General features: G+C 38.7%; 1 protein-coding gene and 1 long non-coding RNA gene across 5 annotated transcripts in view; both read left to right on the top strand.

Annotated features, from left to right (window-relative positions):
• The window catches only part of PLCL2 (phospholipase C like 2), a 324082-nt gene that overhangs the window by 142588 nt on the left and 163337 nt on the right, over positions 1 to 18157 (top strand). The gene's annotated exons all lie outside the window — the stretch shown is intronic.
• LOC126948127 (uncharacterized) lies at positions 13179 to 17379 on the top strand. The gene is made up of 2 exons (XR_007723347.1): positions 13179 to 13844; positions 16231 to 17379. It is a non-coding gene; the product is annotated as an uncharacterized LOC126948127 (long non-coding RNA).

Here is an 18157-nt window from a genome sequence, read left to right as displayed (position 1 = left end):
AGCAAGAGAGTGAAACAGTGCAAGAGAAACAGGCACATAGCCACCTAGCGAGCGTTCTGCTGGGCTCCTTACTGGGAAGTTGGTGAGACGTGTGGCCTCTGTGGCAGTGGCCCTGACCTGTCCTCATCATTACTGGTTGCCAGACAGTAAAGTAAGACAAGGTGGAGGATGGCTTAGAAGATATCACCAAAATAACAGGGCTTCATAAAGCTCCTGTCCCCAGATACAGTTTGGCAACTCTCAGGGCCATCATTCCTGGGAACAACAGGGCCACAGGATCTATTATGTTCTAAAATGGCACTTAAAACCTTTCCACACCAGGTCACACATGGAAAATGATACAATTGTCTAGATAACATGAGGAGATTGCTTGGGGCCAGAGGCCCCAACCAGCTGTGGCAGGGGTTGGAGGGTGGAGGGGGAGGGGGCTGCAGAGACCCATACCTTGGCAGGCCACTTGGCAGTAATACTTGGCAGTAACCACTAGTGCTGTGCTGGGGCGTGCTTGTCAGGAGGTTGTGCCTTAAAGGTGGTAGAGTGAAGAACGGAGGAAAAATGAAAGGTACATTAAGCTGCAGAGTGCTATGTATCTGTCACTGTCGAGGGGATGCCCTTTGCACCATGATTCCAGTGGCTAACTCACTTTAGTGGTGAGTTGAAGCTTGGCCTCAAGGCATGTCATGGAGCTGTAGCCACTGTGGAAACAATACTGGCGAACAGGTTAGCCTGTATATGGATGGAGCATCTCAGCAGGGAGAGGAACAGTTGAGCATCTACCTTCACAAGAGGACTGCTTTCCTATATAGAGAGGACTGTTAGTCCATCCTTGGGCTTTTCTGCTGTATCTAAACAGAGCAGACCATTGGGGTCATGTTTGAAAACAGCAACAACAGAGTGTCAAGTAGGTACAGAGGCTGAATTCCCTGAATTTTTGTGCGGAAGTTCATACCAGAGACCTGGACACTAGTTGGAGAGCTGGCCTGTGGAGACCAAGAGCTGCAAGTTGAGAGTCATGAGTTCTGATTCGGGTCTGCACCTCTGCTTGGTTAAAGTGTTAAATGTGTCAAGAAGACTGTGATTTCTCCTCTTTTTTCTGTAAAAAGTGTATGAAATCTTGTCTGCCTGATTTCTTGTATGTCTTTTTGGGACCAGGGCAAGTACTTTTTGCATGACTGACATGGTAAGTAAAACCTGTATGGATCTTGGGAAGAGCTCTTGGTCTGAATGAATCAGTTTTTGCTATTTTACTATTGATTTGATCTTTGTGTGAGAAAGATCTGTGCTGTTCCTGAAAATTCACTTATAAATCCATTAAAATATCCCCCCGTCAAAACACCCTAACAAGAAACTCTATCCTATTTTAGAGGGCACGTTTACTTTTTCCCATCTCTTATTTGAAATATTGTTTTCAATATTCCCTGCTTTGCTTTTTAAAATATCATGTTTTAGTTTTTTATTTTTATTTTGGTTCACTCTGGCTTTGGTTTAATTACCCTTTTAAATGGAAACATGTAACTGCAGGCCCAGTCCATCGTTTGTATTAGTTTTCAGCACTCTGAACTTGGGTGGGTTGGTCATGATTGTTTTAGTTGCTACCGGAATAAGACTGTTGAGATCTTAATCTCAGAGTCTTGAAGGATTCTGTTACTGAGGTAGCAGTGACTGTGATACTAAAGAAAATAGCCTTCATTTTTTCTTCTAGACAGAGGTAAAAATTCAGAGAAGAATTCAAGGAGTTAGGGCAATAAGATTAATTTAAACAGTTATTTCTATATGTTGTTTATTGTCACTAGACTTAAAAAGACAATAAAAATTTTAACTGATAAAATTACACATTATCTTTGTTTTCTTCATAGAGCATATCAAATTCAGATGAAAGAAGATATAAACTTTCCATCTAGCATGTATTTTGACTTTTAAGAAAATCAGTTAAACTCTCTATCTCACCGTGTTCTCTCTACAGTATATTGAAATAAAGCTATATGTTGATTTGCTCATTTCATTAGGATTATTATCCTAATGTTTTAAAAGGTTTTTAAAGCTCCTGAAGCAAGATGTTATAAAAATGCAAAAAACTTCATAACCAAAAAAAGTCTGGGAAAGTTCATTTGTATGCTAATAACAGCTCATATTTGCATAGCTCTTTTATCCCTACAGGCCAATTTTAACATCAACTCAGTGGGCTCTCACAATGCTCCTGTTCAGTGGACATCATCAGTGGCCTCCATTTTACAGGTGAAAAAGTGGAGGCCCATATAAAATACACGTGGTCCCACTAGACTTTGGCAAGGTTGGGCTTTGGACTCAGATCTGCTGGTTACTCTCCAAGCCACTTGGGTACCTTCTCACATTTTATATGTGTAAATTGGGAAGGTAGCAATTCATTTCTCTGTCACTTCAAAAATAGAAACTCAGTATCATCAAAAGATAATCTTGGGGTGGCACTGTTTGAGGTGGTGAATTGTTTGCTAGTTGAGAAACCAAAGAGTTGTTTTTCTTCTATGAAAGGAGCTGAAGTTTAACGCCTTGATCATGTGTTGCTGGCCCACTGGTACTTAGAAAAATTAACTGCTCCACTGCTTATTTTGATAAGGCAGAGCATCTGTTTGTCCTTGAAGTTTCAAAAAATTATATTTATGCACTAAGTTTATTTGGCAAGTCAGACCTGTTTGTTCCAGTAAAGCAACAGTATCTCCCCTGGCCATTCTGGAAGCCACCTGTTGCTTTCAAGAGTTACATGGAAGGGGCTGCTCCTGAGATACTGAAGACTCTTCAGAATGTCGGGGCCACATACTGGGGCCATGTGACCCAGTGGGGAGCTGGTGCTGATGAGGTCAAGGTCCCAGGCTGTCCTCCTTTGTGCAGGGAGCTTCGCAGAGAGCAAGACTCCACTCCATAGTCCAAGTCTGCATCCTCGACTTGGGCAGTGTCCACACAAATGGGCAACTGTTGGCAAGGGCATCTATGTATGTCCAACCTGTCACCACTCCCTTACCATCCTTAGCATATAGTCTTACCACTTGTGTCTCAGAGAAGCCCTTTAGCCTTTGTCTTGAGACCTGTACACTGGTCTTCCTCTGTTAATTAACAGGCAGGGAGCTGCCTCTCCTCCCAGTTGTCCCTGCACTGTGGATCGCATCCTCTCCCTCCTGTGTCTTTAACTTCTCTGTCTGTGCTGTGTTTCCCCCATCAGCCTGTAAGCATTCTCAGGTTCTAAAAAACAAGAAAGGTAGCAGTAGCTTCCCTCCACCCTCCTGAGCTCTCTGTTCAGCGATCTCCTAAACTCTCTTCTCCCTATTTTCAGCTGTATCTGAAGAGTATCTGTGATCTCCTTCTCCGTTTGCTTTCCTTCCGTTCACCCCTCCACTCTGCCCTGCTTGTGAAGGTCATCAGGGCTCTCCATGCCACACAGTGAATAGGCCTCTTCTCTCATTCCTTGTCTTATTCTGGACAGCTCTTCCATAGCCATAGCTGCAGTTACCCATGGATTCACTGGTGACTCTCACATTGATGTTTCCAGCTCAGATTTGCCCTCTGAGCCCAGACACTGCTGTCTGCTCAGCATCCCCTCTAGCATGCTCCCAGCCATCTCACTACAATATATTCACATCCAGCCTTCCCTGTCTTATCCTGCCCCCTCCTCCTATCTGGTCCTTTTCTGAAGTTATTTAGTTTGGCAAATGACACCACCATCCATTCTGCTTTCTTTGTGGCCATTGAATCGGACTGGATGAAAGAGAGAGTATTTTTTTAAGGAGTTGGCAAGGTTAAGAAATTATAGCAAGCTCTTCTTTCATAGGAGAAGTGCATTTACGTTTTTGAAGAGAAATGATCAGTTCTGATAGGGGCTGCTATTAAAATTAAACAATCGCATGATTTCCATGCATTTACCTTTTTCTAGGAGAAATGATCAGTTCTGATACATGCTGCTATTAAAATTAAACAAGTGCACAATTTCTATAGTAAGAACATGGGCTGAACTGAATTAAAGTGATTTAACTCTTAAGTGTAATTTTCTCTCTAAAATGCTTTGGGGCCAGGCACGGTGGCTCACGCCTGTAATTCCAGCACTTTGGGATGCCAAGGCGGGTAGATCACTGAAGATCAGGAGTTTGAGACCAGTCTGGCCAACATGGTGAAACCCTGTCTCTATTAAAAATACAAAATTAGCTGGGCATAGTGATGCATGCCTGTAATCCCAGCTACTCAGGAGGCTGAGGCAGGAGAATTGCTTGAACTCGGGAGGCAGAGGTTAGAGTGAGCTGAGATCACACCACTACACTCCAGCCTGGGAGACAGAGCTAGACTCCATCTCAAAAAAAAAAAAAAAAAAAAAAAGAAGGCAGTGTGTGTGTGTGTGTGTGTGTGTGTGTGCGCGCGCGCGCGCGCATGTGCATGCTTTGGAAGGAATCATACAAGTATGTAGGGGTTAGCCTGCCTCTACCCTCAACCTTCGTTAATCTTTGAGTCTCTCTTACCATCATTTGCCATGCATTGGTTAATTTGAAATACAAAGCAAATGTAATTGGGATCTGGCTCAGATGCATTTGTTTTTCATAGGAAAGGTATTATAAGTTAGGAATTGGGCATTATTTGCATGCCAGAGAGGGACGATTTTTAAGTATTTTGAAAAGGAGTATTCAAGTGTAGCAATTATTTTCTTTTAAGATTTCAATTTCAACTGTGATCATCTTTAGACTGGGATATCAGTTCTCATCCTGGTACCCATGATTAACAGTTTTTTCCTATTGACTTCTTTCTTGTTATTTTGAAGTTTATTTGAAAAAAATTATTTTTTATGCCAAAGATGTTACTAAGGTATTTTGCTGCAGGTGAGTATTGGGTAGGATGCAATGACACTATGTGTGGTCTGTAAGTTGTCATGGGGGTGACTTTCATGTTATGGACTAGTTTAGTTCCTCTTCGATAGGCACTGAAACAGGCCTGTCCTACCATATCATCACAGACATCTGTCTCTTATATTGGAAAAATGCTAAGAAGGCAAAGTATACCGGAGCTCCTGCCCTTAAATTTTACTTTCATTGCTGAATATGATGAGGCACAATAGCCCTGTTGCTGGTTTTACAGCAGGGTTCTTGCCAATGAAAGTGTGGAATCAGTAGGAGTTCTGATGTGTCCAGCAGTGAGTGCTCAGATGTATGAGAGGACCGAGCCCCAAAGGTTCAGCAAAGTCATGTGTTATATGGTCAAGTGGGAGAAGTCACACCTAGTTGGAGAGACCCCGTGAAGCTTTATTTCTGGGAAATGGTCAGGTTGGTTTTGTGGCTGAGTATAGAAGGAAAGATTTGAAGCAGTTTCTGGCACATGATATCATACACACTCAAGGTTGCTGGCATTTCTTCTAATATTCTTAAGCAGGTTTTGGCAGGACAGGTCCCTTCAGCCTGCACGTGGGTGAGCCCACTGGCATTCTTCATTACAACCACATGGTAGTTTTTGTTGATTATGTGCATGTGGAGACTATCAAAAAAATTCAGCGTTTGTGATCTTTTTTTGGGAAGTACAGTGGCAATGGATATCTTTGAACTCTAACATTGTGATGGTAAGAAAACTTTGGTCCTGTGAAGGAGGAGCACTTAGATGTTGGGCCGCTAATCGGGCTTTGCTGTTTTGGTGAAAAAAGTCCCAGGTGTTGTGGGAACTTGGAGCTTTCTACATCCCTGCTTAGTTTTGTTAAGCCTGCTGGCCAGTAATCCTGAAAAACATTTGATGCGTTGACTGCCTGCACAGTTGTCAATTTGGCCAGAGTCAGAAACATGAATTTTAATCCTTAACCTTTTCAGGAGATCTTGACAAAAAAAAAAAAAGCAAACTTTGGAGTTCATTTTGTTAGCACTTAGGTTTACTGGTTTTCTAGAGAACCGGTTTGGGGTATGTGTGTGTGGCGGGGGTGGGGAGAGAATGTGCTTGTGTTTTAAAAAAGGGAAAACTGTTTTCACAGGGAGGAGTTCACCGGTGGGTTGGCTTATTTGGTGCCTCTCTTCCCTTTGAATGAGGCTTGTCTTTCAATTCAAGGCTTTGCCATCAACATGATGTATGCTGCTGAGAAAGTAGGAATGCTTTTGCCCGGCTGCCATCCTGGAAGCACAGCCTGAGAGCAGACAACCAAGTGCATCTGCTGGCCAGTCAGAAATTGATATGGTTTGGCTGTGTCCCCACCCAAATTTTGTCTTCAATTGTAGCTCTCATAATCACCACATGTCATGGGAGGGACCCGGTGGGAGGTAATTGAATCATGGGGGCGGTTACCTCCTTGCTGTTCTCATGATAGTGAGTGAGTTCTCACGAGATCTGATGGTTTTATAATGGGCTTTCCCTCGCCTTAGCTCTGTACTTCTCCTTGCTGCCGCCATGTTAAGGAGAATGTATTTGCTTCCCCTTCTGCCATGATTGTAAGTTTCCTGAGGCTTCCCCAGCCCTGCAAAACTGTGAGTCAATTAAACCTCTTTCTTTTATGAATTAACTAGTCTCAGGTATTTCTTCATAGCAGCATGAGAAAAGACTACTACAGGAATGGTACAACTCTGGCAGTCTTTTTGCAAGCAGAAGCCTGTATACTCCAGGAGAAACTAGAGAATGCTTTTGAGGGTTATTTTGGTTCTGAGAGTCCCATTGAAATGTGGACTGAATCCTCTCCTTCATGACACAGACAGCGTCAGTGGTGCTGTCCTTGCCACAGAAGGCCCCAGGGTGTGTGGGCACAGCGAGTGATGCAAGTGATGTAACCAGAAGAGGTTTTGGGGGATTTTCACACTTCTTTACACATGCTATCCTAGCTTGGCAAAGTGGTCTGTGATTCCCCCACTCAGTACTACGTCTCTGTCTTTTATCATTAAAAGAAAAACTAGAAGTCAAAGCTGATTGGCTGTCAAACACCAGGCTCCAGTTTCAACCTCCGTATCAAACCAAAATAGCAGCCTTCTAATGGAAATTTTCTTTTAGTATAAAATGTACTTTCTTTTTTATCTGTGCTATTTACATTCATTTTAATTTTTTTGAAAGCAGCCAGTTGATTTTTGCATTTAAATGAGAGAAGTGTAATTATTTACAAAAATTTAAAATTTTCTATGTAAAGGAAATAAATTTCCAATGACGAAATTGTGTACCAAAAAATTAATTGCAAAATTTTGTAGTTATGTGCCTGTGTTTCTGAGAGGTTTTCATCAGATTTTCAAAGGGATCTGAAATTAAACAAGCAGCCAAACAACTGATTCAGAGCAAGCTTCTGCTGTTGCAGCAGCTCTAGCTCACAGTTTAGACCTCCTCAGAAAAGCAACAGCATACAGGGAACCTATTAGTTGTGTACCCCAATCTTTGGTGAGCCTGGAGGGAGGTAATTGACGGGGAGGCAGGGGCCCTGAAAATGGAGTAGGTGTTGATGAGTGCCCATAACTCTCCAGGCCCAGCCAGGGCACCACTAACCATCTTCTGCTTTGGCAAGAAATCCAGATCCACCTGGAGAGGCTTTTGGGGTAGGGAGGACTTTATATGCAGCAGGACTGCATTAATGACTTTCAGGCCCTTTTCCTTTGTAGGCTCCTTCCTCCATTAAAAAAAAATTGAAAATTATGACTGTGTTAGTCAAATCTGTTAATATTATGTATTAAAATGCTTTATCTGAGCTAAAGGTCCTTTTTTCCCTTCTGATTTTAAAAGAAATTAAAACGTTTTTGTGAGCCCCTAAAAACATTGTGGGGCTGTAAGCATTGTGCCTGTTGTACCCAGTGAATAAGTTGGCCCTGAAGTATGCAGATCATCCCTTGATTTTTTTCTAAAATGTATAAGGAAGATGTGGAATATACAAGCGAGTATGTTCTTTTTACTCTCAATCTATTATTTTTGAATAAAGTTGAGATAAATCATTAGCATATTATTAATTTGCATTTTGAAGAATTTTGAGTTAATATGGAACTTATATCTTTGATATAGATTTCTTATATTGTTAATTTTTGCAAAGGTAATCATTTCAAAATTTTAATCAAATTTGAGTTTTTAAAACTAAAATTTTACTGTATTAGTATCAGTAATGAATATTCTACAGTTGGAAAATATTTACTCTTCTGAGTGTATTTGCAATGAAAAATATTTTAAGTGTTCTTTCCAGTTTATTTGTTTTGTGAATATATGTAATACTTTTTACATAATACATTATTTTCTAAAATAAAGGTTCATAAATTAGTTTTATATAATAACATATGTCTTTTCCTGATTCTGAGAAGTTTTCTATGAATTCTTTGAGTAAAAATCTATTTTAAAAAATAACAGGCAATAATTTGTGACTAGGAAATTTCAGAGTGGCCAGGAAAAGCATGCTAAAAATAGAAACTGTTTATTTACTCTGTGCTCCACCCAGTCTAAAACACAGCCCTGTGGTTGCAGACTTGGGGAAGGCCCTGTGGTAACTTGGAAGGTGTTTTTCCCCCACCGAGTTGCAGAGTTTAAGAGATCATTCTTATAACTTCTGAATCCTGGTTCCTTTGTTTAGCAACTCAGATAAATGACTTTTGCAAGCTGTTATTTGAAAATGAGTTTGACCATATTCATTCAGTTTTTAGTTTCTTATCATCCTCCTTTCTTCTTATATATTTAATTTAAGCCCTGTTTCGTGAAAGGAAATTTTGAGATTGGAGGTTTTACCAATAACTTATACTCTCAAAATCTGTCAGTTTATAATTTAAACTTTCAGGTGTTTTTCATTATAGTCTAAAAAAATAGCCACTTATTTGTTCATTTTGTTACAAAAGGGGCTAGATTATGCATTTAGTTCTTGGGTAGGCTTATCACCTAGGAACAACACAACTTTATAGGACTGAATGTTAACCAGACAAGCCTGTGATTTATGTGCACAGAAAACACAAACCATAACCACCAAAAAGGCAGCCCAGTGATATCAGTGTTGGGTCAGCCACACATTTTATTAGTCAGATGCTTAGAGCATCTACCACCATTCAGGACTCCTTGCCCAAATGCTGCTGCTTTATTGACTCTGTGCCAAGGTGTTTGGGCACTGTGATGCCCAGTTCCCCAGAGCACTCCATTAGGGGCTGGTGTGAATAAGACTGGGGGGGGTCACCTATAGGCCTTAGTTTCCTTATCTCTAAAATGTATATAGTGATGAGATTAGCCTCACTGGGGTTTTGAGAGAATTAATTGAAGTCATGCAAGTAAAGCTCAGCTTTCAATAATTAGTAGCGTTTTTTTGTTTGTTTGTTTTGTTTTTTTTGGTATTAACTTACAGCATAGCAAAAGTCTAGATTTACTTTAGGAGTTGTGCCCTTGAAGTAGAATTTGGTTGTTTGCTTTACCTGCCTTCATGATGACTGCGCAAAAGAAATAAATATCAGTTCATTTCATTGTATTCAATTTGTTTTGTTTCAAAACAAATTAAATGAATCTTCAATTTTTTTGTTCCAATGATATCTATTCATGTCAATATTTTATTCCAGATGATGTTTAAGCAAATATAAGTGAAAATACTGTGTGGGCTGATTTGACACTGTTTGTCATTCCTATTGTATGTTTGACTCCCGACCTCCATTTCATGGGTTTTCTGTCTCTTTAAACTTTTTATTATCAGAAATGGACACAAATAGAGAGAATAGTATGGTAAACTCTTATGTACCCATCTCCCACCTTTAGCAGTTAACAGCTCATGGCTAATATCGTTTCCTCTGCGTTCCTATCCACTTATCCTCATCCTGTGTTATTTTAAAGCAAATTCCAGACACCATATTATCCATAAATATATTTTTTTACCATCCACAATATTATTATTATACCTGTAAAATAGTAGTAATTCCTCAATATCATCAACTATCAATAGTGTTCCAATTATTTTTAAGAGACATAGCTTAAAAAAATTAGTTTGTTTAATTTAGGGTCCAGTTAAGATCCCATACATTACAATTGGTTGACGTGTCTCTTTTTTCTTTTAATGTACCCCAGTCAGTTGCTCATTGCCTGTGGGCAGGGGGATATAACATCCCTGGATTAGCTGAGAGCTGTTAGTAGCTAACACTCAGGGCAGTTGCAGGGATTTGGACAGGGCACCCACCACATGCACTGCTTCGGGGGGTGGTGGGTAATTTTCAGGCACAGGGAACAGCATAATCAGAGACCCATGAATGCACAGCACAGCATGTTTGGTGGAGTGACAAAGGTTGGCAGTGTGGGAGGTGGGCAGCTCAGGTTGGGGTGTTGGGGATTGAGGCTGTGTTCCAGGTGTTTTATTATACATTTTTGATGGTGGGCTTAAAAATAGCTTGTTTGTTCAGATGAAGATGAAATTAATAAAAGTGTAATATGAGTAGAGACTATTGGAAATATATAATGTATCAACATACATTTATTTTCTGATGTGTAATTTGGAAAATTATGGTAGTACTTGAGAAGCATCATGACATCTTAAGTTAACTAGATATTTGGAGCAAAGTATGCTTCAGCCTTCTTTCTATTTTTTCTCATATTATAAAAGTAGCGTTAGTATATGATGATATCCCAGAGGGCAGACCATGGTTATCAGTGTGTCTCAGGAGTGGTATAAAAGAGCTTATGTTATCTGCCTGCTGCACTTACGTAAAATAAATATTTTGCTTACTCAAGAGAGCAGTATTTTAATGTTTTTTTCCAGTACATTTAAAATACTTGAAATTGTTATCCTTGTTTTGAGTTTCAGTTCTTGGTGTGGTAACTTAAAATGTACACTCTCAATATACAGGTTTTTGCTGTTTCTTAATAGCAAGGACCTGTGTTCAAATTTTAGCTCTGACACTTACTGTTTGTTGAGCAAGTTATATAACTTCTTGTAGCTTCCTCATCTAGGAAAAGGGAATAATAATAGTGTTCCTACAGAGGACTGCTGTGCTGATTAAATGAGAGTGAATCTATAACATTTAGCAAAAGGTTTGGCACACCAAAGCACCCAATGGTTTTAGATATTGCTGTTTTTACTATTAGTGTTTTCTTATTAAATATATTTCAGGATCATTGATTTAAGGTACACTAAGCAGATAATGTCTAAGGTATTAAGAGGATTAGGAACAAAAATATTAACTTGTATGTGTCCTGGGATTGAAATTTGCACACCACAACCCAGATATTCTTTTATTAATATACTCTGTAACTTCCTTTCTATTCTATAACTGATATAATATTTCTCTGGAGTCCCATTTCTGTTCAGCAAAAGCCAGGGAGATGTTAAAAATAATTCTGTCTTTTTTGGTTTAAAACAACCTCCATTAGCTTAAATGCCATCTTTTTTGAATAATTCAGAAATTTAAAGATCAGGATGGTTTCTTCCTACTTTAAAGGCTCTTCCCCTCCCTTCCCTAGGAAACAATATAATTGGTCTGACTGATTACCATTATTGTTATTTGGCTATGGCCCACCATGATCACATCACACCCACAGATTCTGCTTTCTGTCACCTTACCAAGATGAATTAGCAGCTAATTCATAAGCAGCTCTCCCCACCTCTCCTGTAGCACCAGTTTTCACTCTCCACTGGATTATTCCCATCAGCATCAAACATTCTGATATTTCTTTCATATATTCTTGATGCGACTTCTCCTGCTGGCTACTGCACAATTTCTTTGCCCCCTTTGCAGCAAAAACAATTTGAAGAGTTGTCAGTGCTCACTGTCTTCAATTCCTTGCTCCTGTTTTTCTTAAAGCCACTCCCTTCAGGTCCTCACTGTCACCATTCCAAAGCCACTCTTGTCAAGGTCACCAATAACCTCCAAGTTCTTAAATCCCTCAAGTCAGTTTGCAGTCCTCCCCTTACTTCACCCATCAGTAGTGTTTGGCATGGCTGATCATTCCCCATCTTGGTACACTTACTTTGCTTGGATGCCAGGGCTCTCTACTCTCCCAGTTCTCCTCCTGTCTCACTCATCAGTCTTTTCAGTCTCCTTTGTTGACTCCTTCTCTTTGCTTGCAGCATTGGAGTGATCCCAGCCTTCTTTCTATCTGTTCTTTTCTATCTGTTCACACTACCCTGATATTCTCATCCTGTCTTGTGGCTTTAAGTGCCATTTATATGCCAACCACTCCCAAATTTACATCTCTACCCCGACTCTCTTCTATGATCCAAGCACATATGTCCTACTAGATTTTCCACTATATCGCACTAGATCTTTCCACTTTTCATACCTGAAACACAACCCCCCTCTTTTCCCCACCCAGCCTGCTCCCATCTGTAGCCTTCTTTCTTAGTTTGATGATATCCTTTCAGTTGCTCAGTCCTTGGAGTCTTCCCCACCCAGCCTGCTCCCATCTGTAGCCTTCTTTCTTAGTTTGATGATATCCTTTCAGTTGCTCAGGCCTTGGAGTCATCCTTGACTCCTTTCTTATCTCATGTACTACATCAAGTCTATCAACAAACACTTTTGGTTTTATCTTCAAGATTTACCTAGTGATAGCGTACTGTAGGTATTATTCCCAATATAGAATTTGTAATGGGGCCGGGCACGGTGGCTCACCCTGTAATCCCAGCACTTTGGGAGGCCAAGGTGGGTGGATCACTTGAGGCCAGAAGTTCAAGACCAGCCTGGCCAACATGGTGAAACCCTATCTCAACCCAGAATACAAAAATTAGCTGGGCGTGGTGGTATGTACCTACAATCCTAGCTACTCCGGAGGCTGAGGCAGGAGAATCACTTGAACCTGAGGGGCAGAGGTTGCAGAGAGCCGAGATAGCGTCCCTGCATTCCTGCCTGGGCCACAGAGCAAGACTCCGTCTCAAAAAAAAAAAAAAGAATTAGTAATGGGCACAGCTCTGATTTGAATACAGGTCTGTCAGGCTCCAAAGTTTTCTCCATGGTTTTGCATTAATATATTTTTAATTTTATATTTGCAAAGTTATTTTTATTTTAATATCATAGCCTAGTGGGAGAGTAGGGACACTATTTAAAACCAAGGAGCAGAAAAAGAATACTCCAGAGTATCTTTAGAATTTACTTAGTCTCCCTAGTTCTAGGAAATCTGAATCTAACTCATATATTAGATTGTATTTTCTTTGGAACAAACCCAGATCTTTAAGAAAGAGGAGTTCAGAGCCTCCTTTCTCAATTAACTAATCATCTATAAGCTTTACTTTTGTCATACAAAGGTGCTGGACTCCCAGAGTTCATGCAGTCACAACTCAAAAGGTGAAGAGGAAACCTGAACTGTCTCTAGTTATTTTTAGGTGTTCCTGATAATCAATTTTCATGCAAAATGCAAATTATCATTTATTTGTCCCTTTGTTTTCATGAATGCAGGTTAAGCATCTGTAATCCAAATATCCAAAATGTTCCAAAATCTGAAACTTTTTGAGCACCAACATGATGCCACAAGTGGAAAATTCCTTACCTTACAGCACCTTTGCTTTCAGTGTACATAAACTTTGTTTCATACATGAAATTATTAACAATATTGTATAAAATTACCTTCAGGCTATATGTATAAGATGTATATGAAACATAAATGAATTTCTTGTATAGACTTGGATTCCATCCCCAAGATGTCTCGTTAGGTACATGCAAATATTCCAAAATCCAAAAAAATCTGAAACACTTCTGGTTCCAAGCATTCCAGAGAAGGTATACTTAATATGTAGCAGTATATGGATGCCTTGCCTCATAGTCAGCCTCCCCAGTGGTTTAATGCAACCGTTAAATTATTTTTGTTTTAAAATATTTGATCTGGGTTAGAATTTATGGAAATACTTCACGTCAGTTTTTTGTTTTTTGTTTTTAAATAGCCAAATAGTGTTTCAAAATTGTATCAAGATTGTGATTGGTGTTTAACTTTAGAAGCAAAACTGACATGGAAGGAAGAAAAAGGTAGGTAAAATGGTGAATTTTGGTATTGATGTGTTTGGACATCTGCATCCTTATCAAAAGAAAGAATGTATATAGTTGGACAAAATTGAAGGTCCATATGATATATTTAGAAAATATCACTTGTTAGTGGTTTAACATGTGTATAGTGGTTTTACTTCAAGCACTTTCAAAGATTTGAGTTTGTTTCTCCCCTCATAACTCTTCAACAGTCATATTAGTTTGCTTTACCATTTTTCTTTGAAGGGAACTGAGACTGATTCAGTTGTGCAAGGTGATGAGCAACATTGCTCAAAAAGCCAGAAATAGATTTGTGGGCTCCTGACTGTGAGACCAGGTGCTCTCTCCACTGAGTTATTCTGCTTTCTTTGACTGTTTTCTTTGCTTTAAAAAATATTAATGCACAATTCTGAATTACTGTTGACTGTGAGATAAATTCATGTTAGATCTATAAATAATGCACTTTCCAACCAAACCAGTCAATGGAACAAAAACCTTTTTGAGACATTGGTGTTGAAAGATGGCCTCCTCCCACCAGCTGACTGTATTCTCATCATCCCCCACATCTGTCCCATTGTTTCTGATGCTAGTACCAGGCTCCTGTCTCCAACACGTGCTTAGATAATTACAAGAATTAACCTTTCTGTTCTTCTCCCTTTCCCCCAAATCCTTTTTCACAGTTTCCAGAATAGTTCTCCTACAGCACTACTTTGTGAAATTCTCTCAACATGTTCTATGATACCCTTTGCTCTGAGGCTGAAGCTTTAACCTTCCTCTTGGTTTCCAGGACCTCCCATGTATCATCAGTGCTCCTGTAGCATCCTCTTCCACTTCCCACCAACCTCTGTCTTGGCCAGACTGGGCCTCGCAAGCTGACATTACTTCACCTCCCTTGTAGTCTTGTAATCTGTACCCTATTCCAGAATTACTCTCCCTCTCCTTTTGGTTAGCAAGCCCAGCTCTTCTCTAGGGACTTTTCTTACCCATGTGCTAGAATTTTGGTTGTAGGTGTTGTAGGTGTGCCCTGTATCTTTTATCTGGTAAGAGTCTTCTGTGGGTTTACTAATATTTTAATTTAGAAAATAGGATCACTACCTAATGATGTAAGGTGTGGTATAAAATTTTTCTCAATTATATTTTCAGATTATTGCTGGAATTCTGTTATGATTAGTAAGCAAATGAATTAATATTTTAATGGTTGACTGCCTTCTGATATGTTTACCTCAAATATCATTTTAAATTATAGATTTAAATTTTAAGAAAAACAAATATTTACATTTAGTCAAAGATTTTGTGAAATGTAGTGACCTTGTTTTGAGAAAGAGAAATGAAGTGCAATTACTGAATGGAATATGAATATATAAATGTATATGTATGTGTATATATGTAAAAAAATAGCTGTCATGTAGTCACTATTTTTGTGACAGTGTGTTGGTAAAAAATCTTCATAATAATTTTGAGGAGAACACTAGAGGTGCTAGATTTAGAAATCAATGATTTTATGGAAGAAAGATCTGCCTGTAAATTTTGCTCCTGTTATGAAAAAAAGGGAGACCCTTATTTCAGATTATTGAAATACAAGGGACTGTAGCATTAATGTAACACCCACTATAATGTGTTTTGTTTAAAAATGTTTTCTTCAACACCCTGTGATATGTAACTTGCAGTTCTCTGATCCTGGGGACCTTTAGCAACCATGCTCTGTGTTGTCATGTTTTAAATTTGTGGCTCTAAAATGCAATTCAATTGTGTTTAGCCAGTGTTGATCTTTTTCTTTCTTCTTGTTTAATTTGGGACTTTCAGTGTATGCCATTATTTATGAGAAATGCTTTAGTTCTGAGTTGTGGAGAAAGTAGTTGGAGATAAAATTAAGGTAACTCTAACATAGATCTTAATATAGTCTATAAAGTTTTCATGAGGATAATACAGTGAGTTTTATATGTGGAGAAATATATAGAATAGTGAGTGGAGGAATTAGGGAGCAACATATTCAGTTTAATTGTCTTAAGCACTAATATGATCCAAGAGAAAGGTGAGTTTTCAAAAGATGTATTTCTTAAATTCATCTGTCATTAAAATTAGTATGTTGAATTGGATTCTCAGCTCATGAATTAAAATGTAAGTGTACTTACATGATAAATTGGATTTAAATTTCAAGGTTTTTTTTTTTTTCTCTTGGTGGTCCAATTTCATTGTGTTAAAATATGTAGGTATCTGTCTTTTTGAATAGATTTGGTAAACTTTGGTTTTCATGAAGTTAAAATGAATGATTAAAAATTTGTATAGAACTTGTTAGAGTCTTCCTGTTATAGGATTTAGGGGGTAGGTGTGATTTAAAGATTCCTAAAATATTCCTTTATTTATTTTATGTATTTTTTATTGTTTTTAGAAACAGGGTCTCACTCTGTCACCCAGGCTGGAGTGCAGTGGCATGAACATAGCAGCCTCAACTTCCTGGACTCAAGTGACCCTCCCTCCTCAGCCTCCTGAGTTGTTGAGACTACAGGCAAATGCCACAATGTCCAGCTAATTTTTAAATTTTTCTGTAGAGAGGAGATCTTGCAGTGATGCCCAGGCTGGTCTTGAACACCTGTCCTCAAGTGATCCTCCCACCTCAGCTACCTAAAGTGCTGGGATTATGAGCCACTGCCGCTGGCCTAAAATATTTGTATAAATTGAAAGACAATACTTTTGAGTTTAAGGAAATGAAGATTTGATCTGCTTATAAAGCTGTCTTAGTAGATGGATGTTGGAACAAATCAATTAAAACATATCTTTTATAATGTGGTAAAGAAAAATTAACGTAAGCTGAACAATGCATAACATTAGTGAACATTCTTCTCACTATGAGGTTCATGCTTTTGATAAAGGTCTAGAAGTTGCTTCAGACGTCATTGAAATTTGTGTATTTACTCTCACCTTGCCTATTTATTTATTTATTTACCTTGCAGCCTTTTTTATTTTTAAGGTGAGAGATTCTGGGTGCTAATATCCACACATTCACTGTACACTGATATTTAGCCAAAACATGAAATAGAAAAAGCTGGCATATATTTACTGTTAGAATCTTTGAAATTTTTCAGTATTTCCTGTTATACTTATTCATGCTCCATAATTTTTTGGCACTGGAAACAGTTACTTCCCTGTGGTTTAGATATATTTTTTGTAGTATAGGTAGGTTTCTTTGCTGCTCTAATATTTTTCCTTTTAATTTTATTATTTTTTTCCTCTTCTTATTCAGATAGTGTTTCATCTCTGTCATTAGGAAACTACTTCTCATAGATTTATTCTGTTTATGCGTTTTTTCCTTCCAAATTTATCAACTGAACTATGAAAACATTGTTTCTTAAAAGGTTATTTTGACATTATTTGGGTCAGGCCAGGTTTGACATAGGGAAAAGGACAGTGCTTCTCCTTTGCCTTCCCATCCACCACTAATGAAAGAAGAAAGAAGTAGAGGGAAAGGATAGAGAGAGGAGGATCACCTCGTTCAGCTTACATTTCAGATGCAGGGAATGCAATAAATAACATGAAGAAAGTCCAGGCTCAACTCACTCACACCTCAGGAGGTGATTCACAAGCATGTAACACAGCCTGCTATGGTTTCCATTATTCATAAATAATCAAATCAAAGCATGCTTAGTAAGGGCCCATAATCTTAAAAAGCATTCTGTGTTTTCATCTGACTAAAAGTTTTTCCTTTGCTTGTTGCAGATGACAGCCTACTTTAATATTATAGCACCAGCACAGTACAACTGACTCAGTAAACCTGCCACACTATGGAACAGAGGTTTGGGGAAGAATGTGGAATGTGAAATCTAAGCTTATTCAACCTCTTAAAACAATGACTATCCATATATTTTGCTTTTGAGCTAGTAGTTTCTCACTTATTTTGGTTAAAAAAATATAACATCCTTTGTTGGGTTATAGGTTTCACTGAGGCAGATGGGTTTCTGTAGAGAATTAGTCCCGACGTCTACTGAGAGTATCTTCCCTCCAGCATTGAAGAAGGGAAATAAGAAAATGGCCCATAGCATAGAGGAAGGATCAGGTGGGAAGCAGCTTCTCCTTAAATTATTTCTGATGGAAAAATATATTCTGGAGCTTGGCATTTGAGTTACTTATTGCCAAAACTCCAGGAATAACTTACTGTCAAGAGCACCCAGTATGTTAAAGAAAATATTCTAAAATAAGTAAATTAGTACCATCCATGTAAAGAATCAGTGGTGTTGTGGCCTCAAATGAATGTGCTTCATATGATGGTATCATCTTTTTAATTAAGAGGAAAAGTCCAAATAATTGATGAACATTTGCAA

The sequence above is a fragment of the Macaca thibetana genome, chromosome 2, assembly GCF_024542745.1.
Source record: "Macaca thibetana thibetana isolate TM-01 chromosome 2, ASM2454274v1, whole genome shotgun sequence".
NCBI classification, from domain to species: Eukaryota; Metazoa; Chordata; class Mammalia; order Primates; family Cercopithecidae; genus Macaca; species Macaca thibetana.
This window is presented reverse-complemented; position numbering and strand designations above follow the sequence as displayed.